This window comes from Leucoraja erinacea, chromosome 36, assembly GCF_028641065.1.
Source record: "Leucoraja erinacea ecotype New England chromosome 36, Leri_hhj_1, whole genome shotgun sequence".
Classification (NCBI taxonomy): Eukaryota; Metazoa; Chordata; class Chondrichthyes; order Rajiformes; family Rajidae; genus Leucoraja; species Leucoraja erinaceus.
This window is the reverse complement of record NC_073412.1, coordinates 3,163,007-3,188,214: the sequence shown is the minus strand read 5'-3', so window position 1 is coordinate 3,188,214 and position 25,208 is coordinate 3,163,007.

Here is a 25,208-nt window from a genome sequence, read left to right as displayed (position 1 = left end):
CTTTTTGAGGCAGCGACTGCGTTCTTAGATCCCCTCTCTGGAGAGCATGGAGCCGGTCAGGACCTGCAACTGGTGATCTTAGGCAGTCAGAAAAAGTCAAGTCAAGTCAAGTCAAGTTTATTTGTCACATACACATACGAGATGTGCAGTGAAATGAAAGTGGCAATGCTCGCGGACTTTTGTGCAAAAGACAAACAACAAAACAACCAAACAAATTATAAACACAATCATAACACACATATTCTTTTACATAATAAATAATGGAAGAAAAATGGGTTCATTAGAGTTCAGAGTTTTGTTTGATAGGAGTTTTACAGTCCGAATGGCCTCTGGGAAGAAAACTATTTCTCAACCTGGACGTTCACCGCAGGCAACGGAGGCAGGGTGGTACCCTGATAGGGTAGGCAAAAAAAGCTGGAGATGAGTGCGGGTGCAGCAGCATCTATGGGTCCGAAGGAAATGGTACGTTTCGGGCCGAAACCCTTCTTTCAGATTGATGGCAGGACTGACGTTGCCTATTTCCTTCGCTCCATAGATGGCTGCACCCGCTGAGTTTCTCCAGCTTTTTTGTGTATCTTCGATTCTCCAGCATCTGCAGTTCCTTCTGAAACACTGGTTACCCTGATAGGCTCAACGTTGGCTATATGTTGGCTCTCTCTTGGGATCTCACCATCCCTGGCCGGCAATCGGCTTCTCAGGTTTACATTGAAAATAGACTCTGGAGTAACTCAGTGGGACAGGCAGCATCTCTGGGGTGAAGTTTTGGGTCGAGACCCTTCCTTCAGACTGTTTAAGGAAAAGGGAATCGAGAGATATAGGTCCAGCATTTTGGGTCTATCTACCAGCCTAAATGATTCTCAACTGCTGCAACAATCACCAGCCTCAACTAGTCCCTACCTCCTCCAGCAGCCCGTTCCATACACCCACCACCCTTTGTGTGAAAAAGTTACTCCTCGGGTCCCTATTAAATCTTTCCCTCCCTCACCTTAAACCTATGCCCTCTGGTCCTCGGTTCCCCTAATCTGGGCGAGAGACTCTGTACGCCAAATACTAACTGCAAATGTTTCCCCCCTTGTTTAGCCTCGCTGCTTGTGGCTGTTTTATCTTACAATTATATGCCAGAGGCGCAGATTTTGTTATTTTAACACGCATGACACATTGCATGTCATGCATGTTAGAAGTTTGCCCGTGACTTGGAATTAAACTGACACGGGTCCCCCGTGGCTTGTCACTTTGAATGCATTTTTCTCAAACACGGAGAAAATCCTTCGGTCTAAATTGATGCAGCGTGCATTGATGAGGTAAAGCCACCCTCGCTGCCGTGTGTGAAAAGCTTTTTGTTGCGTGTGAACCAGTTAGCAGAAAGACAACACATGATTGCAGTCGAAGACAGGCACAAAAAGCTGGAGTAACTCAGCGGGACTGGCAGCGTCTCTGGAGAGACGGAATGGGTGACGTTTCAGGTCGAGACCCTTCTTCAGAATCTGTCTCTTCAGTGGCTCTCGACCAGAAACGTCACCCATTCCTTCCCTCCAGCGATGCTGCCTGTCCCGCTGAGTTACTCCAGCTTTTTGTCTCTTTCTTCAGTTTAAACCAGCATCTGCAGTTCCTCCCTTACACATGATTACAAGCAATCTATTTATGGTGTATAATCAGAATCAGAATCAGAATCAGAATACCATTTATTGTCATTTGAAACTAAGTTCAGAAGAGATTTAGTTTCTGCAGGCATACGAACAAGAAAAAAAACCAAGACACACAATTAACACAATCTACACAAACATCCATCATAGTGAATCTCCAAACACCTCCTCACTGTGATGGAAGACAAAGTCTTGTCTCTCCCCTGTTCTTTATTCTTCTCCCGATGTTAAGGTATAGAGAGAAGTAAGTAAGTAAGTAAGTAAGTTTATTGGCCAAGTATTCACATACAAGGAATTTGCCTTGGTGCTCCGCCCGCCCACATGTAACAACATGACATACAGTGACAGTTACGACTGACTCAGAAAACACTAAACATTAATAATAATAAAACACTGATGATAAAACACCATTGATCAAGCATGTGAACCAACAAAATACCAGATCAAAGGGAGGCTACAGATTTTTGGCTGTTGAGTAGAGCTACTACTCGTGGATAAAAACAGTTTTTATGTCTGGCTGTGGCAGCTTTGACAGTCCGGAGTTGCCTTCCAGAGGGAAGTGATTCAAAGAGTTTGTGGCCAAGGTGAGAGGGGTCAGAGATGATCTTGCCCGCTCGCTTCCTGGCCCTTGCAGTGTACAGTTCATCAACGGAGGGAATGTTGCAGCCAATAACCTTCTCTGCTGATCGGACGAACAGATGGGATGAGTGAAGGTGAGTTCTTGAGGATCGGTGTGGACACGATGGACCGAAGGGCCTGTTTCTGAGCTGTGTCACTCCATGACTCCACCTAACATGAGTCAACGATGAGAACAGCACAGAGTGAAGGAACATCCATTGAAACAGCTACGATAGACCTTCCAAAGAAATCCACAACGCATGGCTGGTACGTAATTTACACAGGGATCCACCCAACTGCAGTGAAATTAATTGCCAATTAGTTCTTTTTTTAGGTAGAGGTTTTCCAAAATTGGAAGGAGGAGAACATTGTTTAAATTGGTACCACTGACCCAGCTCAGAAAAGCGCAGGCTGATTATTTTATCGTTCCCCAGGGAGCAAGCTAATGGCAACATTTTTAAGGAGTTACTTCAACGCGTCAGCTTAATAGGAAGCAGCCATCTCAGAAGAGGCAGATGTTGCCGTCAACAGTTCTCCCAGGGAGTAATTCCAATCGGGAGATTGACGAAACTGAAGAGGTGAGGAGTTTCGCGTTAACTTTGACACTTAATTTTGGCCCGTCCCACTTGGGCGTAATTTACGCGTCATCATTTACGTGTCACGACGCGTGGGGACGTAGGCAGTGACACGCAGTCGGCGCGGCGCCCCTGGATTTTGTGATGTTCAAAATCTTCGCGCACCATCTGCGTAACGTGCAAATGACTTTGTCTTCTTGCGAATGGCGTGCACAGCCTAAAGTTGTAGGACACTCACCTTCACTCATCCCATCTGTTTGTCCGATCAGCAGAGAAGATTATTGGCTGCAACCTTCCCTCCGTTGATGAACTGTACACTGCAAGGGCCAGGAAGCGAGCGGGCAAGATCATCTCTGACCCCTCTCACCTTGGCCACAAACTCTTTGAATCACTTCCCTATGGAAGGCAACTCCGGACTGTCAATTTGTTCTATTTGATCTTACTTGATTGTGCACGCCAGGTTGAATGCATTCGTCGAAACAGGGCGGGCCACGTGAAGGTTGCAATCTCCCCACCCCAGCGCAAATGACGTCCAAGTGGGACAGGCCCTTAAGCGGGGCCAAAGTTAAGTGGCTTTCTGTCACCCAACTGTGCGGCAAGGTGGCGCAGCGGTAGAGTTGCTGCCTCACAGCGTCAGAGATCCGGGTCCCGACCACAGGTGCTGTCCGTACGGAGTTTGCACGTTCTCCCCGTGACCTGCGTGGGTTTTCTCCAAGATCTTCGGTTTCCTCCCACACTCCAAAGACGTACAGGTCGGTACGTTAATTGGCTTGGTATAATTGTAAATTGTCCCCAGTGTGTGTAGAATAGTGTTAGTGTGCGGGGATCGCTGGTCGGCGCGGACTCGGTGGGCCAAAGGGCTTGTTTCCGCGCTGTATTTCTAAACTAAACTGGTTGGAAAGTAAGTGTTTAGAGATGTTTTAGAAGGAACTGCCAATTTACCAAAGCCAATTAACCTACAAACCTCCACGTCTTTGGGGTGTGGGAGGAAACCGGAGCACCCGGAGAAAACCCACGTGATCACAGGGAGAACCAGCAAACTCTGTACAGGATCGAACCAGGGTCTCAAGGTAAGGCAGCAGCTCTACCGCTGCACCAGAGCAATGCCCCTAGGTTCTCCTGCCTCTCATAGTGTGGGACTTCACGCTCTATGCCTCGCGCCCAAGAGTAAATTGATGAAAAGTATTCTGCAATAAAATACAGGTAGCATTAATAAGGGCCATTAAACCACTGGATTGTCACAAAGGTTAAGGGGCTGTCCCACTGCGGTGATCTAATTGGCGAGTTTAGAAGAGTTTAGGAGAGTTTGAAAAAGTGTCATGTTGAAGACCTCCTTCAACTATGTTGAAGACTAGCTACAACTAACTTCGGGAAAATTGGACACCGAATAGTGGAGAGTGAAGACCTCCTTCGATCTCCTTCGACCTCCCTTCGACTATGTTGAAGACTATCTACGACTACCCTCGACTACCCTACGACTGACATGCCGACCTACTACAATCTACTTCGACTAAATCTACGAGTAAAAATAAAAATAGTTTTTTTTCCATGGCGACCTTTTTTTACTCGCGGGCATTTTTCAAAGTTGAACAATACTCCGCGACCTAGCCGAGACCTCGAGTACGCGGGGACTACTCTCGAGCACGAAGGAGAGTTACAAAGACCTCGTGTCGACCATGCTGCGAGTACGAGTCGAGGGCAAACTCTTCTGAACTTGCGGATTACTTCACCGCAGTGGGACACCCCCTTCACAATTTAGTTTAGTAATCCCATGGGAATGGAGTTGGCCATGTTTACCCAGTAAAGGCAAAATGTGCCCAAAATATGCCTTGCATGAGGGAAGCTGGCGTATATCTACCCTTTTGAAGTTGGCACCATTTCAAGGAAGACCAATACATGCTCGCAAAGCCCCAGGAATGCATACACACAAGCAAAAATTACCCAGCTGATTAAGCAAATGGTAAATTAAATTAATATAGACAGACGTTAAAAATTGCATATTAGGCAACTAAATGTGTGTCATTCAAATACCAAGTATGAAATGAAAGCTGAGACTTAAATCAGGTTAATGGAATAAAAACAGTCCAGCCATTACCCACAATGTTTAGATAATGCAGTTAATATGATTGAAAGATCAAATAAAATGTAAGAAGGGCAAATATAAGGATGGAATAAACTGAAGACTTAACCAAGGGCGGGACGGTGGCACAGCGGTAGAGTTGCTGCCTCACAGCGCCAGAGGCCCAGGTCCGATCCTGACTACGGGCGCTGTCTGTACGGAGTTTGTACGTTCTCCCCGTGACCTGCGTGGGTTTTCTCCAGGATCTTCGGTTTCCTCCCACACTCCAAAGACTCTCTTTTTCACACAGAGACCTGTGCGTTTGTGGAATTCTCTGCTTCAGAGGGCGGTGGAGGCGGGTTCTCTGGTTACTTTCAAGGGAGAGCTAAAGATAAAGGCTCTTAAAGATAGCGGAGTCAGGGGATATGGGGGGGAAGGCAGGAACGGGGTACTGATTGGGGATGATCAGCCATGATCACATTGAATGGTGGTGCTGGATCAAAGGGCCGAATGGCCTACTCCGAATGGCACCGATTGCCTATTGTACAGGTTTAAGGGCCTGTCCCACTGTACGAGGTAATTCACAAATTCTCCCGAGTTTTCCCCTGATTCGAACACGCAGAATGTTCGTAACGAGTCCGTTGGAGTCCGTGGATGTTTCGTAGCGGCTCGTTATGCCAGCTGTAGGTACTCAGGGCATCAGGTAAGTCAGGACGTTTTTTTCATCCCGATGAAAAATGTCCCCGAGTAATAAAAATTTGGGACAGTCGGACAGGCCCTTTAAATGGCTTGTATAAATGTAAAACTGTCCCTGGTGCGTGTATGGGAGTGTTAGTGTGCGGGGATCGCTGGTCAGTGCGGACTCGATGGGCCGAAAGGTCTGTCTCTGCGCTGTACCTCTAAACTAAACTAAGGTAAACTAAATGTGAGATTCAATAAGCAAGCTCAAGTGTATTCTTACGGCTTTAAGGAAAAAAATCCCCAAGCAGATTTACAGCTGTAAGCCACCCAAAGAACGAGGGTCTCCATTGCAGACTAGTTTTTTGATTGAGATCAACAAAACAGTGCACTCAAGGCTCAGAGCGTGAGGAAGAGGGGAATCAAAGCAGGGATTTGCTTACAGCCATTTTCAATATCCTCTGAGCCCCCTTGCTTAGCTCACTGCTTGCAAACGCACACGGCTCTCCAGTGAAGTAACTCGTCTGTTGTCCAACTAATGGGCGGCGCAGCGGTAGAGTTGCTGCCTCACAGCGCCGGAGACCCGGGTTCGATCCTGACTGCGGGTGCTGTCGGTGCGGAGTTTGCACGTTCTCCCCCGTCACCTGCGTGGGTTTCCTCCGGGTGCTCCGGTTTCCTCCCACGCTCCAAAGACGTGCAAAGGTTTGTAGGTTAATTGGCTTCTACAATTTGTAAATTGTCCCTAGTGTGTGTAGGATAGTGTTAGTGTGCGGGGATCGCTGGTCGGCGCGGACCCTGAGGACCGAAAGGCCTGTTTCCTCGTTGTATCTCTAAACTAAACTAAGGACTTGGGCAGGTACTTGTATTGGAATGGTCTATAAAGGGATAGAGGCCCAACGCAGCCAAATGGAACAAGCTTAGATGGGCATCCTGGTTGGCATGGATCAGTTGGATTAAAGGACCTGTTACTGCAGGACACTGTGTCTCAAACTAAACAAAAGCAGTTTAGTTTAGAGATACAGAGTGGAAACGTCAGAGAGAGAGAGATGTCAGGGGGGAGAGAGAGATACATAGATAAGGAAGTGCAAGGTGTGATAACCGGACAAAGGGAATGGAGATCAAGATTATCTATTTTACATTTCCCTTGATCTCTATCCCCTTTGTCCTGTTTTGTCACCCTGTCCTGATTGGACTGATCCAGGATGGGGAGGAATCTGCCTACAGTCCTGGTGTGCAACAACCTAGAGCTCAATGGAATTAAGACAGTGGAATTGATTGTAGACTTTAGGAGAGCTCTCCCTCTCCTCACCCCGCTCACCATCAACAACACCACAGTCACATCCGTGGAGTCTATTAAGTTCCTGGGAACCATCATCTCCAAGGACCTTAAGTGGGGGGCTACCATCGACTCCACAGTCAAAAAGGCACAACAGAGGATGTACTTCCTGCGGCAGCTGAGGAAACACAATCTGCCACAGGCAATGATGGTCCAATTCTACACGGCCATCATAGAGTCTGTCCTCACCTTCTCCATCATGGTCTGGTTTGTCTCAGCCACCAAGCACGACACCCGGAGGCTGCAGCGAATCGTCCGATCAGCAGAGAAGGTTATTGGCTGCAACCTGCCCTCCATTGATGAACTGTACACTGCAAGGGCCGGGAAGCGAGCGGGCAAGATCATCTCTGACCCCTCTCACCCAGGCCACAAACTCTTTGAATCACTTCCCTCTGGAAGGCAACTCCGGACTGTCAAAGCTGCCACAGCCAGACATAAAAACTGTTTTTATCCACGAGTAGAAGCTCCACTCAACAGCCAAAAATCTGTAGCCTCCCTTTGTTTGATCTGGTATTTTGTTGGTTCACATGCTTGATCAATGGTGTTTTATCATGAATGTTTTATTATTATTAATGTTTAGTGTTCTCTGAGTCATTCGTAACTGTCACTGTATGTCATGTTGTTACTTGTGGGCTGAGCACCAAGGCAAATTCCTTGTATGTGAATACTTGGCCAATAAACTTACTTACTTGTGTTTAAGAAGGAACTGCAGATGCTGGAAAATCGAAGGTAGACAAAAATGCTGGAGAAACTCAGCGGGTGCAGCAGTAACTATGGAGCGAAGGAAATAGGCAACGTTTCGGGACGAAACCCTTCCGGGTTTCGACCCGAAACATTACCTATTTCCTTCAGGGTTTCGACCCGAAACGTTGCCTATTTCCTTCAGGGTTTCGACCCGAAACGTTGCCTATTTCCTTCAGGGTTTCGACCCGAAACGTTGCCTATTTCCTTCAGGGTTTCGGGCCGAAACGTTGCCTTTTTCCTTCGCTCCATACATGCTGCTGCACCCGCAAACTTACTTACTTACTTACTTACTTACTTAAACATCGCCCATTCCTTCTCTCGAGAGATGACGCCTACTCCAGCATTCTGTGTCTGTGTCCTTACAAAGCTTCATTAGACAATCTGTTAACAAAGTCGGAACTGTCATCATGAAAGATTACATCGTCTGTACATCCACGTGCGTTTATGACGCAGCGGATACAAAAATATAATTGATTTCTTCAATTAGCGGGAAGATCATTTTCAGGTGATCAATCTGCAAAATTCTACGACCAGAAAATTACTTGAGGTTCTCATAAATCCTGATTATACCTTTTCATTATTATGTTTAATAATGTTTGTACATAATTTATGAACATGTTGAACAGACTGAAAATATTTATAAATCAAACTGTAATTAATATAGCAATTTACTGATTCTTAATTTATCAAGAAAAATTAATGACAAGCACAGCTGAGAGGAAAAATGCTCTGGTAATGGCTGAGAGTTTTATGAAAATACTCTTCGAAAGTGTATTTAACTTGGCAAATGGTGTTTGTTCAATTGGATATGGACAAGCAATGAATCTCATCCTAATTAAAATCATATCAACTGAATATTCAAATTGTCTTTGCAAATCTTATGAAGAGATGGTGATTGAGGGAGAATCATCGCATTGCAATGTATTACTTTAATGTAACAGTAAAATTATTAATCTGGTCATATTTTTCAAATGTGCTACAGTGACTGGGAGATTCCATCCGTTAGCCATTGTCTCCGAGGCTAATCTATGAGGAGAGGTTGTGGAATATTGGTCTACGCCCAGTGTAACTGGAACGAACGAGTGGTGAGTTCATTGAGACATGGTACGGTGGTGGGGGTGGGAGTGGGAGTGGGAGGTGGATTGTCAGGGTCGGTATTCCAGCGCGGATATCAGCGCCAGAAAGGTTCGAATCAACGCTGAAATTTGCCTTGTGAAAGGAATAGAAACATAGAAACATAGAAATTAGGTGCAGGAGTAGGCCATTCGGCCCTTCGAGCCTGCACCGCCATTCAATATGATCATGGCTGATCATCCAACTCAGTATCCCGTACCTGCCTTCTCTCCATCCCCCTCTGATCCCCTTGGCCACAAGGGCCACATCTAGCTCCCTCTTAAATATAGCCAATGAACTGGCCTCAACTACCCTCTGCGGCAGAGCGTTCCAGAGGGTCGGCCACTCTCTGTGTGAAAAAAGTGTCTTCTCATTGTATCTCGGTTTTAAAGGATTGTCCCCCTTATCCTTAAGCTGTGACCCCTTGTCCTGGACTAACCTTCCCCAACAGATGGAAACAATGCTTCCTGCATCTAGCCTGGCCATCCCCTTAAGAATTTTGTAAGTTTCGATAAGATCCCCTCTCAATCTCCTAAACTCTAGAGAGTATAAACCAAGTCTATCCAGTCTTTCTTCATAAGACAGTCCTCAATGGTTGGTCGGCACCAACTCACCAACTATTGCAGACCCACGACCATTCTTCAGCGAGGTACTTCACCACGCCCAGGCATTAAAGTGAACTTGCATTCTAGATAGTGGCCTCGCAGCGCCAGAGACCCGGGTTCGATCCCGACTATGGGCGCTGTCTGTACAGAGTTTGCACGTTCTCCCCGTGACCTGCACGGCTTTTCTCCGGGTGTTTCGGTTTCCTCCCACCCTTCCAAAGACGTGCAGGTTTGTAGGTTAATTGGCCTCTGTAAATTGTCCCTAGTGTGTGTAGGAGAGAACTAGTGTACGGGTCGGCATGGAGCCAGTGGGCTGAAGGGCCTGTCTCCACATTGTATCTCCCGTGTGTAGGATAGTACTAGTGTACGGGGATCTCCAGACTCTGTTTGTCTGCGCTGTATCTCTAAGCTAAACCAACCTAAACTAAGATGGACACGAAATGCTGGAGGAAACTCAGCGGGACAGGCAGCATCTCAGGAGAGAAGGAATGGGCGACGTTTCACGTCAAGAGCCATCTTCAGGCTGAGAGCCACAGAGATAAGGAAGGGCAAGGTGTGAAAACAAGACATCAACAGAGACAAAGCACGAGGAAGATGTCGAATAGATCATTGCTAGCTCGGGGAAGGTGGCAACAGAGCAAACATCTCCTAAATCTTCTCCATCTCCTCTACAAAGATGAGAAAAAACATTTTCTCACACAGAGAGTGGTGAATCTGAGGGCATTCTCTGCCACAGAAGGTAGTTGAGGCCACAGTTCTTAATTGGCTATATTTAAGAGGGAGTTAGATGTGGCCCTTGTGGCTAAAGGGATCAGGGGGTATGGAGAGAAGGCAGGTATGGGATACTGAGTTGGATGATCAGCCATGATCATATTGAATGGCGGTGCAGGCTCGAAGGGCCGAATGGCCTACTCCTGCACCTAATTTCTATGTTTCTATGTTTCTATAACCATGAGGGAGATACTCAGGAATTGAATTGAATTAATTTCTTTAAACTGACATTACAGATTTGCCAGACTCTTTTGGATAGAATGCATGTAATTCTTGAGTATGCAAAGAATTGGCGGGTAATGACTGTTATGCCCTGAGGGACCAAATATATAATTACCACATTATCCAGGATAGAATTAGTTACCACGCCTACTGGGTGGTGTGAACTTCCTAGAACTGAAATAAATTCAGATCCACATTTTTTTTTAAATGAAATTCAATATTAAATTGGGGGGGAGTCCAGAACCAGGGACCACACACACGCACAGTTTAAGAATAAGGAGTAGGCCATTTAGAACGGAGACGAGGAAACACTTTTTCTCACAGAGAGTGGTGAGTCTGTGGAATTCTCAGCCTCAGAGGGCGGTGGAGGCGGGTTCTCTGGATGCTTTCAAGATAGGGGGTCTTAAAGATAGCGGAGTCAGGGGATATGGGGAGAAGGCAGGAACGGGGTACTGATTGGGGATGATCAGCCATGATCACATTGAATGGCGGTGCTGGCTCGAAGGGCCGAATGGCCTACTCCTCCTGCACCTATTGTCTATTGAAATGATAACAGAGGGTAAGATGTGGGTGGTGGGTCGGTCTGGGCAAGTTGGGCCGAAGGGCCTGTTGCTTGTAGTCTGCATCTTTGGACAGTAAGGGATCGAAGGGACAAGGGAATGCAACGGCTTAGAATGAGACACAATCTTACAGTGAGCTCAAGCAGATTCTTAAGGGCCTGTCCCAGTTACGCAACTTTTTCGGTGACTGCTGGCACCTGTCATAGGTCGTTGAAGGTCACCGGATCAAGGTACGACTCTCTAGGCGACTACTCACCCATGTCGCCTGTACGGTCGTGAGTCGTCCAACTCAGTCATCCTGTAACTGCCTTCTCTCCATACCCCCTGATCCCTTTAGCCACAAGGGCCACATCTAACTCCCTCTTAAATATAGCCAATGAACTGTGGCCTCAACTGGCTTCAAATAGGGCCGAAACCCAAAGGAAATAGGCAACGTTTCGGGTCGAAACCCTTCGGGTTTCGACCCGAAACGTTGCCTATTTCCTTCGCTCCATAGATGCTGCTGCACCCGCTGAGTTTTTGGCTGATCATCCAACTCAGTATCCTGTAACTGCCTTCTCTCCATACCCCCTGATCCCTTTAGCCACAAGGGCCACATCTAACTCCCTCTTAAATATAGCCAATGAACTGTGTGGCCTCAACTACCTTCTGTGGCAGAGAGTTCCAGAGATTCACCACTCTCTGTGTGAAAAATGTTTTTCTCATCTCGGTCTTAAAGGATTTCCCCCTTATCCTTAAGCTGTGTGACCCCTTGTCCTGGACTTCACCAACATCGGGAACAATCTTCCTGCATCTAGCCTGTCCAGCCCCTTAAGAATTTTGTAAGTTTCTATAAGATCCCTCCCTCAATCTCCCAAACTCCGAAAGGGTCTCAACCCGAAACGTCACCTATTCCTTCGCTCCATAGATGCTTCCTGGTCTCGACCTGAAACGTCACCTATTCCTTCGCTCCATAGATGATTCCTGGTCTCGACCCGAAACGTCACCTATTCCTTCGCTCCATAGATGCTTCCTGGTCTCGACCTGAAACGTCACCTATTCCTTCGCTCCATAGATGCTGCCTCACCCGCTGAGTTTCTCCAGCATTTTCGCCCACCGATTTTTCCAGCATCTGCGACTCTTTCTCCAGCAGATTCTTGTTCTTGTTCTCGAGCTCTTTAAATGAGTTTCATGAGTAACGTGGGCAGATAATCTGCAGTTGGACTTGATTAGATTAAGAGAGCAGTTGCAAGGAGTGGGGAGCCATTCTATCTCGAGAATTAAGCATCGGAAATAGGGTTACAACTCCAAATCACTTTTTGCTCTGCATTGCATTTGACACTAATTCCCAGCAAGGTAGAATCAGTCCCATTTGCAAACACTGCTCGTCCTAGAATTTATCCTCCTCGTGCTAAATAAAAATGTGGAAAGAATAATATCTTTGCATTATTTAGCAATAAGTCAATGAAAATCCCTCTGCAGAAGCAATAAAATCTCGGTCCGCCAGAGATACAATTCAATGCATGACTCAGTATTATATAGTCAACCAAGGCAATTCTTAATGCATATAGTCAGATTATATTTAGGCTGTAGAATGCAGACTCCGTAAAGTTGACTGCCATAAATTAGGTTTAAGATATTTTCTGCCTTCTAGCCGTGAGTGACAATCAGAAAATTTGTGCATGTGGGAATGATACTAAATGGATTTTGTGACCATTTAAATTTTAATAAAGTGGTTATTTTCTCCTATCATTTACTTTGGCTGCTTATGCCAGACAGGGTATGAATCAAGATGAAGGGAAACTAGCAAATGCTGGAGATATATATATATATATATATATATATCATATATATATACACATACAGATTCAGCCAGTGCTGAAAGAATTGAGAGCAGACTTGGGTCGAGTGGATGTGGGGAAGATGTTTCCACTAGTGGGAGAGTCGAGGACCAGAGGGCACAGCCTCAGAATTAAAGGATGTTCCTTCAGGAAGGAGACGAGGAGGAATTTCCTTCGTCAGAGGGTGGTGAATCTGTAGAATTCTTTGCCACAGGAGGCTGTGGAGGCCACAAGTCAGTGGATGTATTTACATAGAAACATAGAAAATAGGTGCAGGAGTAGGCCATTCGGCCCTTCGAGCCTGCACCGCCATTCCATATGATCATGGCTGATCATCCAACTCATTATCCTGTACCTGCCTTCTCTCCAAACCCCCTGATCCCTTTAGCCACAAGGGACGCATCTAACTCCCTCTTAAAGAGACCCCTTCCACCCCTGCAACGGACTGTTCCAGCAGTTACGGCCAGGCAAACGCCTCCGTTGCCATGCTGTGAGAACGGAGAGGTTGAGAAGGAGTTTCTTCCCAGAGGCCATTTGGACTGTAAACTCCTATCTCACCAGCGACTGACTTTACTGAACCTTTTTCCTTCTGCCCACAATATGTAAAAGAATACGTGACTCTGTTTGTAGTTTGTTTGGTTGTTGGTTTGTTTGCCTTTTTGCACAAAGTCCGCGAGCATCGCCACTTTTCATTTCACTGCACATCTCGTATGCGTATGTGACAAATAAACTTGACTTGACTTGACCCGGGTCTCTGGCGCTGTAAGTGCTTGTAAGGCAGCAACTCTGCCGCTGCGCCACCGTGCCGCCAGCTACCGTTCCGTCGGTTTCTCCTCACTGAAGCAGAACGCACTTTTTATTTAAACGCCTTTTAACGCGTTAAACTTGGGCGAAGAAAACTGCTCTGGATAACGATGTAAGTGTCAAGTGGAATAATTACAGATGTATCTGGCAATCCAAAAGATCAGGCAGCAAATTTATTTTGCAACGGCCTTTCAATTACAGCTGAGAACCATCAACATGAGCAAGTTAATGGTCACTGCTTGGCAGACGGCGAATGTTGCAAATCGAAGCTACCCTCTTAATGAATTAAACATACATTTTCAAATGCAAGTATAAGCACAGGAAGTAACTTTAGAGGGCAGTATATTAGTGCTTTCAAAATAAAGATGACACAGTTTAAGTATCTTTATTTAGTGTGTGAAGGAACTGCAGATGTTGGTTTAAATCGAAGGTAGACAAAAAATGCTGGAGTAACTCAGCGGGACAGGGAGCATCTCTGGAGAGAAGGGATGGGTGATGTTTCAGTGTCGACCCGAACCTTCACTCATTGCTTCTCTCCAGAGATGCCGCCTGTCCCGCTGAGTTACTCCAGCATTTTGTGTCTAGTGCCTATTCCACATTTTCCTTCACATTCCCTTTGCCCTGTTTTCACACCTTACACTTCCTTAAACCCCTGTCTCACGGTGCGATCCACCCACGAGGGATCCCGAGTTAAAAATAAATCAAACTCGTGGTAACACAGGCAGCACCCAAAGTCAGGATCGCAGCTGTTTCACCGCATCTCCAAGGCAATAGTCCTCCTCACTGTGTGAAAAAAACCCCAGACAAGAGCCTTGATTAATGCAAATAAACTCTGGTGTATCTGAATCGCTCCACAAATCCTCAGGTTTGCAACAGGTTTGAAAGTTGCAAGAGGACATCGTGAAGAATGTAGACAAGTTCCAGCAAAAAAAAACCCATGGCCTTTTCATCCCTCTGTCGTTTCCATTCTCTCTCCTCTGTCTGTGTCATTCGGGTGAAACTTCTCATCAGAATCCTTGTAATATTCATAAATAAATCATTTATTCATAATGAAATACCATAGAGATTGTTCCAAAGCCTTTGCCTCCTGGTGTCTCTCCAGGGAGGAAACGAGAATCAAAGTGGCTTCCGACATTCCCCAAGGATAGCACAGCGGATGAAGACTTGGGAAATATTCTCAGCCGTGCGTGTGTGTGTGTGTGTGTGCTCTAAACTGTTCCATTATAAAATATACAGTACCTTTTATACCAATCCTATGATCTAACACATTTTCACGTTAAACTGGCTGCATTTCCTTTCCCTTCTCTTTGAGAACTTTCAAGTTACATTGGGGGTCAGGCAGCATCTCTGGAGAAAAGGAATAGGTGGCGTTTCAGAGTCGAGACCCTTCGTCACTCTGAAGAAGGATCTCGACCTGAAAATCACCCATTCCTTTTTCCCCAGAGATGCTGCCTGTCCCACTGAGATACTCCAGCTTTTTGTGTGTCTGTCTTCGGGTTAAACCAGCATCTGCAGTTCCTTCCTACACATTTTTTTTCACACAGAGAGTGGTGAATCTCTGGAACTCTCTGCCACAGAGGGTAGTTGAGGCCACAGTTCATTGGCTATATTTAAGAGGGAGTTAGATGTGGCCCTTGTGGCTAAGGGGATCAGGGGGTATGGAGAGAAGGCAGGTACGGGATACTGAGTTGGATGATCAGCCATGATCATATTGAATGGCGGTGCAGGCTCGAAGGGCCGAATGGCCTACTCCTGCACCTAATTTCTATGTTTCTATGTTTCTATTTACAAGAAACAGCTTCTCCTTCCAATCCAAATCTTCAACTAACCCTTCACGAAGACTATTAATGAAAACTCCGCTGTTGAAGGATCGGACTTGTTTGTTAAAAAATAAGCCTTACAAGTTTAGAGTGAAGGAGGGTCTCATTTCGGGTCGAGACCCTTCTTCAGTTCTCCTAACAGAAATGTGATCAACTTTTGCCTTACTTACACTTCAATAAATTTCCACCATTTAAAAAAAAAAAAAAATTTTCTTTAAATAAGAGAGAAAGAGAGAGAAAAAAATACAAATGTCAAAAAAGAAACACTAGGGGAATGATTTACTAATAACACGTCATTGGAGATAGGTTCGTAAATTATAAAGTATAACTTAATCTTGGATGAAAGTTTCATCTAATCCTGAGTTCAAGCCTCAGTTAGGTTTCCATGCCAAGCCAATCTATCCCTTCAAATAGTTAATGAATGGAGACCATATTTTAACAAAAAGTTCTTGTTTTTCCATCAAGCCAAGTCTAAGTTTAAATTTCCACCATTTTTGATTTGTAAACTCATTATCTAAACTTGTACGTAGACAAAAATGCTGGAGAAACTCAGCGGGTGCGGCAGCATCTATGGAGCGAAGGAAATAGGCAACGTTTCGGGCCGAAACCCTTGTGGGTTTCGACCCGAAACGTTACCTATTTCCTTCAGGGTTTCGACCCGAAACGTTGCCTATTTCCTTCGCTCCATAGATTCGAAACCCTTCTTCAGCATTGTATGTGTCCAATTGTTCTTAAGGCAGTGCCACAGAAGGGCACGATACGGTTGTCATGGTGGCGAGCACACTAATGCCCCTGTCCCACTTAGGAAACCTGAACGGAAACCTCTGGAGACTTTGCGCCCCGCCCAAGGTTTCCGTGCGGTTCCCGGAGGTTGCAGGTGGTTGCCGGAGGTTGCAGGCCGTGGAAGCAGGTAGGGAGACTGACAAAAACCTCCGGGAACCGCACGGAAACCTTGGGTGGGGCGCAAAGTCTCCAGAGATTTCCGTTCAGGTTTCCTAAGTGGGACAGGGGCATAAGTGATCACTTACCCTCTGCAGGCACTTCAGTTGTAATTGAATGTAATCTATGGGCAACATTGGGAAAGCAAATAGCCATAATTAATCTTTAGAGTGTTTTTTTTTTTAAAGAACCAACTGATGTTAAAAATGTCCAGAGGTCTATTTGGGTATTAATCCTCTCGGCTTATGTTCAAACCATCAGGCCCCAAAGACTTTTAATGTGGCTTCCTTGAGGCTTGAGCGTGCAGAGCACAGCACTCAGCTCTGACTCCTGATAACAAGACGTGTCTGTGTTGGATTCCACAGAGAACAGTACAACGGGAAGCATCACGGGCCAGCAGTACTACCCGCTGCACCTCCGTGCTGGAATGGAACAGGTAAGGTTCTGCTTTGCCCCTTGTAGTATCGATGTAGTATCTTGGTTGAGACAAGTAGCTGGAGTTTGAGTAATAAAATCAATATGATTTAATGGTAAGATTAAACGAAAACTTACCAGTTTGAAGTTTGATCTGTATTTTACGAGGAGTTACGATGAGGGATTACGTGAAGAGCCCGCCTCAGCAGGCATGCGCGGCATACTTCAAAGCAGCGGTGTGGAATCACAGATAGACACAGTTATTGAAGTAAACATAATAATGGCCGACTAGGAAAAGGGGAGATGCAGCGAGACCTGGGTGTCATGGTACACCAGTCATTGAAAGTAGGCATGCAAGTGCAGCAGGCAGTGAAGAAAGCGAATGGTATGTTAGCTTTCATAGCAAAAGGATTTGAGTATAGGAGCAGGGAGGTTCTACTGCAGTTGTACAGGGTCTTGGTGAGACCACACCTGGAGTATTGCGTACAGTTTTGGTCTCCAAATCTGAGGAAGGACATTATTGCCATAGAGGGAGTGCAGAGAAGGTTCACCAGACTAATTCCTGGGATGTCAGGACTGTCTTATGAAGAAAGACTGGATAGACTTGGTTTATACTCTCTAGGATTTAGGAGATTTGAGAGGGGATCTTATAGAAACTTACAAAATTCTTAAGGGGTTGGACAGGCTAGATGCAGGAAGATTGCTCCCGATGTTGGGGAAGTCCAGGGCAAAGGGTCACAGCTTAAGGATAAGGGGGAAATCCTTTAAAACCGAGATGAGAAGAACTTTTTTCACACAGAGAGCGGTGAATCTCTGGAACTCTCTGCCGCAGAGGGTAGTTGAGGCCACAGTTCATTGGCTATATTTAAGAGGGAGTTAGATGTGGCCCTTGTGGCTAAGGGGATCAGGGGGTATGGAGAGAAGGCAGGTACGGGATACTGAGTTGGATGATCAGCCATGATCATATTGAATGGCGGTGCAGGCTCGAAGGGCCGAATGGCCTACTCCTGCACCTAATTTCTATGTTTCTATGTTTCTATAGTAAAGACAAGGAGATTGATGATAAACTGATATCAGTTTGACCCATATTATTGAGGGTGGGAGTGGAGATAATACACTGAATTCCACAGATTCACCACCCTCTGGCTAAAGAAATCTTTCTGAAGGAACGTCCTTTTATTCTGAGGCTGTGGCCTCTGGTCCTAGACTCTCCCACTGGTAGAAAACATCCTCTCCACATCCACTCTATCCAGTCCTTTCACTATTGGGTAAGTTTCATTGAGATCCCCCCCTCGTCCTTCTAAACCCCAGCGAGTACAGGCCCCAGTGCCGTCAAAGGCTCATCATGTGTTAGATAGAGCTCTTAAAGATAGCGGAGTCAGGGGATATGGGGAGAAAGGGGGTGCTGAATGTGGATGATCAGCCATGATCGCAGTGAATGGCGGTGCTGGCTCGAAGGGCCGAATGGCCTACTCCTGCACCTATTGTCCGCGCTGCATCTCTAAACTAAACGTAACCGGAACTTCTGAAATAGAGGGTACACAAAAAAGCTGGAGAAACTCAGCTGGGTGCAGCAGCATCTATGGAGCGAAGGAAATAGGCAACGTTTCTACCCGAAACCCTTCCGTGTTTCGACCCGAAACATTGCCTATTTCCTTCAGGGTTTCGGCCCGAAACGTTGCCTATTCCTGCACCTATTGTCTATTGTCTATTGTCTATTGTCTATAACTCAATCATTGAATATACAGTAGACAATAGACAATAGGTGCAGGAGGAGGCCATTCGGCCCTTCGAGCCAGCACCGCCATTCAATGGGATCATGGCTGATCGGACCCAATCAGTACCCCGTTCCTGCCTTCTCCCCATATCCCCTGACTCCGCTATCTTTAAGAGCCCTATCTAACTTATGATGAGCCTTTGATCATTCTCGTAGACTTTGATTTTCAACAGGAGTCTATGAGAAGAAAGTTTTCAGCCCAAAGTATCCAAGGACACTGAAAGCCGTTTCACCCGATCATTTGCCGAAAAGTCTACAATCCCCCCAGGAATGTCCACTGATACAAAGCTTAGCCCTTTTAATAGTAAGCTAATGGTGTGTAGAGTGATGATTAAGTGGTCAGAGTTGAGCAAGTCAGGAAGGTTAGCTAATTTAATGCTTTTTCAATTAGGATAAATAGTATCTAACATCACAATGGACTGCCAACATCCATCACGAACTATTGACTGCTTGCTCATCACAAGCATAACTCTTTGATGTTTAGTTTAGTTTAGTCTAGTTTAGAGATACAGCGCGGAAACAGGCCCTTCAGCCCACCGGGTCCGCGCCGACCAGCGATCCCCGCACATTTACACAATCTTATCTACACACACACATACTGGGGACAATTTACATTTATAGAAACATAGAAACATACACAATAGGTGCAGGAGTAGAGGCCATTCGGCCCTTCGAGCCTGCACCGCCATTCAATATGATCATGGCTGATCATCCAACTCAGTATCCTGTACCTGCCTTCTCTCCATACCCCCTGATCCCTTTCGCCACAAGGGCCACATCTAACTCCCTCTTAAATATAGCCAATGAACTGTGGCCTCAACTACCAAAGAATTCCAGAGATTCACCACTCTCTCTGTGTGTGAAAAATGCCAAGCCAATTAACCTACAAGACTGTACATCAGTGGAGTTTAGTTTAGTTTAGTTTAGAGATACAGCACGGAAACAGGCCCTTCAGCCCACCGTGTCCCTGCCGACCAGCGATCCCCGCACACTAACACTACCCTACACACACACACAAACTAGGGACAATTTTTTTACATTCGCACCAAGCCAATTAGCCTACAAACCTGCACGCCTTTGGAATGTGGGAGGAAACCGGAGCACCCGGAGAAAACCCGCGCAGGTCACGGGGAGAACGTGCAAAGTCCGTGCAAACAGCACCCGTAGTCAGGATCGAACCCTGGTCTCTGGCGCTGTAAGGCAGCAACTCTACCGCTGCACCACCCCAATGATATCCCCTTGTGATCACTGGTCAGTGCAGACTTGGTGGGCCAAAGTTCCTGTTTCCACATGCTATCTCTGAACGTCTAAAGTAAAATCGAATTCCCTTTTAGAAACATAGAAACAGTGAAAATAGGTGCAGGAGGAGGCCATTCGGCCCTTCGAGCCAGCGCCACCATTCATTGTGATCATGGCTGATCATCCCCTATCAATAACCTTCTCCCCATATCCCTTGACTCCACTAGCCCCTAGAGTTCTATCTAACTCTCTCTTAAACCCATCCAGTGATTTGGCCTCTGTGGCAGGGAATTCCACAAATTCACAACTCTCTGGGTGAAAAAGTTTTTTCTCACCTCAGTCTTAAATGACCTCCCTTTTATTCTAAGACTGTGTGTGGCCCCTGGTTCTGGGCTCGCCCAACATTGGGAAACATTTTTTTCCTGCATCCAGCTTGTCCAGTCCTTTTATAATTTGATATGTTTCTATAAGAAACAAAGGACATGGGTAGAACATGCAAACTCCACACAGACAGCATGCGACATCTGCGTAATGTAGAAGGGGGAATTATTACCAAATGCGGCTGTTCCCAAGCACGACTCGATCGGGAGACTGGTGGTGATGAAACACCGTGCACACAGTTGTGTAAAAAATGCAATTAATTCAGAAAACTGTTGGCAGGAACAGCTTCTCTGAAATGTCTTATCGTAAGCTGTGCTTAAAGAAACTGCATGTTAGAAATGACAAGGTTCCATGTAGGAACTGACAAGATCCAACCATTATCTGCTCATCTAACAAGGCGCAAGATCTGGGAAACTCGGTTTACACGAAAAATAAATAGTAAAACCTGGAATCAAAATCCCAGGGAACAATCCACTGCAGAAAACTGGGAAAGAGGAAGAATAAATCTCTATTTCAGAAGTGTTTAAGAAGGAACTGCAGATGCTGGAAAATCGAAGGTGGACAAAAAAGCTGGGAGAACTCAGCGGGTGCAGCAGCATCTATGGAGCGAAGGAAAAAGGCAACGTTTCGGGCCGAAACGCTGAAGGAAATAGGCAACGTTTCGGGTCGAAACCCTGAAGGAAATAGGCGACGTTTCGGGCCGAAACCCGGAAGGAAATAGGCAACGTTTCGGGTCGAAACCCTGAAGGAAAGAGGAAACGTTTCGGGTAGAAATGAAGGAAATAGGCAACGTTTCGGGCCGAAACCCTGAAGGAAATAGGCAACGTTTCGGGTCGAAACCCTGAAGGAAATAGGCAACGTTTCGGGCCGAAACCCGGAAGGAAATAGGCAACGTTTCGGGCCGAAACCCTGAAGGAAATAGGCGACGTTTCGGGCCGAAACCCTGAAGGAAATAGGCAACGTTTCGGGTCGAAACCCGGAAGGGTTTCGGGCCGAAACGTTGCCTATTTCCTTCGCTCCATAGATGCTGCTGCACCCGCTGAGTTTCTCCAGCTGTTTTGTGTACCCTCTATTTCAGAAGTTCCGGTTATGTTTAGTTTAGAGATGCAGCGCGGAAACAGGCCCTTCGGCCCACCGAGTCCGCGCCGACCAGCGATCCCCGCGCACTAACACTATCCTACACACACTAGCGACACGTTACATTTCTACCAAGCCAATTGACCTACAAACCTGCACGTCTTTGGAGTGTGGGAGGAAACCGAAGATCTCGGAGAAAACCCACGTGGTCACGGGAGGAACGTGCAAACTCCGTACAGACAGCGCCCGTAGTCGGGATCGAAGCGCTGTCAGGCAAGAACTCTACTGCTGCACCACTGTGTCGTCCTAGGGACAGAATTAGGCCATTCGGCCCATCATGTCTACTCCACCATTTCAATCTATCCTAACCCCATTCTCCTGCCTTCTCCCCATAACCCCTGACACCCGTACTAATCAAGAATCTATCCATCTCTGCCATAGAAATATCCATTGACTTGGCCTCCACTGCTGTCTGTGTCAATGTGAATCTTGATTGGGAACAGCGGTGTGCCGCAACTGTTACTGTTAAGAAATCGAAGTATTTTTTTCTGCACACTCGTTCCTTCTGGTCACCCACTCCTTCCCTCCAGAGACGCTGCCTGTCCCGCTGAGTTACTCCAGCGTTTTGTCTCTATCTTTTGTGTAAACCAGCATCTGCAGTTCCTTCCTCCACACATCCATGTCTCTGTCACCTCAGAGTAGGGATAAGGTTTGCTTGCTGAAGAGAAGGGCCCATCAAGTCAACTCCGCCATTCAATCATGGCTGACATATCTCTCCCCCCTTAACCCCAAAATTCTCCTGCCTTCTCCCCATAACCTCTGATACTTGTACTAATCAAGAATCTATCTATCTCTCCCGTTAAAAATATCCGCTGACTTGCCCCCCGCGGCCATCTGTGACAATGAATCCCACAGATTCACCACCCTCTGACTAAAGAAATTCCTGCTCATCTCCTTCCTCAAGGAAACGTTTCAGAAGGAACTGCAGATGGTGGAAGAATCGAAGGTGGACAAAAATGCTGGAGAAACTCAGCGGGTGAGGCAGCATCTATGGAGCGAAGGAATAGGTGACGTTTCGGGCCGAGACCAGGAAGCATCTATGGAGCGAAGGAATAGGTGACATTTCAGGTCGAGACCAGTCTTCAGAAGCATCTATGGAGCGAAGGAATAGGTGACGTTTCAGGTCGAGACCAGGAAGCATCTATGGAGCGAAGGAATAGGTGACGTTTCGGGTCGAGACCCTTCCGGGTCTCGACCCGAAACGTCGCCTATTCCTTCGCTCCATAGATGCTGCCTCACCCAGCTGAGTTTCTCCAGCATTTTTGTCCACCTTCCATCCTAAAGGAACATTCTTTTATCTTCAGCAAGCAAACCTTATCTGAATCTATCAAAAATATCCGCTGACTTGCCCCCTGCAACCATCTGTGACAATGAATTCCACAGATTCACCACCCTCTTGATTGGGAACAGCAGTACTTAGTGATAGATAGAAACATAGAAACATAGAAATTAGGTGCAGGAGTAGGCCATTCGGCCCTTCGAGCCTGCACCGCCATTCAATATGATCATGGCTGATCATCCAACTCAGTATCCCGTACCTGCCTTCTCTCCATACCCCCTGATCCCCTTAGCCACAAGGGCCACATCTAACTCCCTCTTAAATATAGCCAATGAACTGGCCTCAACTACCCTCTGTGGCAGAGAGTTCCAGAGATTCACCACTCTCTGTGTGAAAAAAATAGATAGATATTTTCCTCTCCACACAAAATGAGCATCAAATGAAGGGAATTGGATAACAATCTTGAAAACAATGTTTGCAAGACTACAGTGAGGATGGAACACAAAGTAATTCAGCGGGACAGGCAGCATCTCTGGAGAAAAGGAATAGGTGATGTTTCGTGTCGAGACCCTTCTTCAGACTTGTCCCTGGTGTGGGTACACAAAAGTGCTGGAGAAACTCAGCGGGTGCAGCAGCATCTATGGAGCGAAGGAAATAGGCAACGTTTCGGGCCGAAACCCTGAAGGAAATAGGCGACGTTTCGGGCCGAAACCCTTCTTCAGACTGATGGGGGGTGGGGGGGAGATGGAAGGAAAAAGGGAGGAGGAGGAGCCCGAGGGCTGGGGGATGGGAGGAGACAGCTCGAGGGTTAAGGAAGGGGAGGAGACAGCAAGGGCTAGCAAAATTGGGAGAATTCAACGTTCATGCCATCCGGACGCAAGCAACCCAGGTGGAATATGAGATGCTGTTCCTCCAATTTCCGGTGTTGCTCACTCTGGCAATGGAGGAGACCCAGGACAGAGAGGTCGGATTGGGAATGGGAGGAGGAGTTGAAGTGCTGAGCCACCGGGAGTTCAGGTTGGTTATTGCGGACTGAGCGGAGGTGTTCGGTGAAACGATCGCCCAACCTCCGCTTAGTCTCACCGATGTAAATCAGCTGGCATCTAGAGCAGCGGATGTCCCTGGTGTGTCAAGTCAAGTCAAGTCAAGTCAAGTCAAGTTTATTTGTCACATCCACATACGAGATGTGCAGTGAAATGAAAGTGGCAATGCTCGCGGAACAACAAAACATCCAAACAAATTATAAACACAAACATAACACACATATTATTTTACATAATAAATAATAGAAGGAAAAACGTTCTGTACAGTTAGTCCCTGGTGAGAAAGGCGTTTACAGTCCGAATTGCCTCTGGGAAGAAACTCCTTCTCAACCTCTCCGTTCTCACTGCATGGCAACGGAGGCGTTTGCCTGACCGTAGCAGCTGGAACAGTCCGTTGCAGGGGTGGAAGAGGTCTCCCATGATTTTGTTTGCTCTGGAGTTGCACCTCCTGTTGTATAGTTCCTGCAGGGGGGTGAGTGAAGTTCCCATAGTGCGTTCGGCCGAACGCAATACTCTCTGCAGAGCCTTCTTGTGTGTGTGTGTGTAGGGTAGTGTTAGTGTGCGGGGAGGACAGGTACGTGCAGACTCATTAGGTCGAAGCGCCTGTTTCCGAGCTGTGACTCTCAACGAAACGAAACTACGAATTGCAGACATGCGTCTCAAGTAATTGGATTTCTTTGTTACGAAGAAACAATTAAGTATTTGATCCAGAGACACAAGGGACTTCAATTGCTGGGATCCTGAGCAAAAGAACAAACTGCTGCAGGCCCTTGCAGCATCTATTTATTTTCGTTAGAGATACAGCCCTTCGGCCCATTGAGTCCATGCTGACCATCGATCACCGATTCACACTCATTCTATGCCAGCCTGCTTTCTCATCCACTGCACACTTGGGGCAATTTACAGAGGGCCAATAAACCGACAAATCCGCACGCCTTTGGGATTATAGGAGGAAACCCGGAGCACCCCATGAGGAAACATAGAAACATAGAAAATAGGTGCAGGAGGAGGCCATTCAGCCCTTCGAGCCAGCACCGCCATTCATTGCGATCATGGCTGATCGTCCCCAATCAATAACCCGTGCCTGCCTTCTCCCCATATCCCTTGACTCCACTAGCCCCTAGAGCTCTATCTTAAAACTCTCTCTTAAATCCACCCAGTGACTTGGCCTCCACTGCCCTCTGTGTGGGAGGGAATTCCACAAATTCACAACTCTCTGGGTGAAAAAGTTTTTTCTCACCTCAGTCTTAAATGACCTTCCCTTTATTCTAAGACTGTGTGTGTGGCCCCTGGTTCTGGACTCGCCCAACATTGGGGAACATTTTTTCCTGCATCCAGCTTGTCCAGTCCTTTTATAATTTAATATGTTTCTATAAGAAACAAAGGACACGGGTAGAACATGCAAACTCCGCACAGACAGCACCCGACGTCAGGATCGAACCTGGATGGCCTGGCACTGTGAGGCAGCAGCTTCACCGCTGCATCTCTGCGCAGCCTTGCGGATGGTAAATGGACAGATAATGTGGCAGTTCGGGCCCGGGATAATTTGTGATTTTGACAGTCAAGTCAAGTCAAGTCAAGTTTATTTGTCACATACACATACGAGATGTGCAGTGAAATGAAAGTGGCAA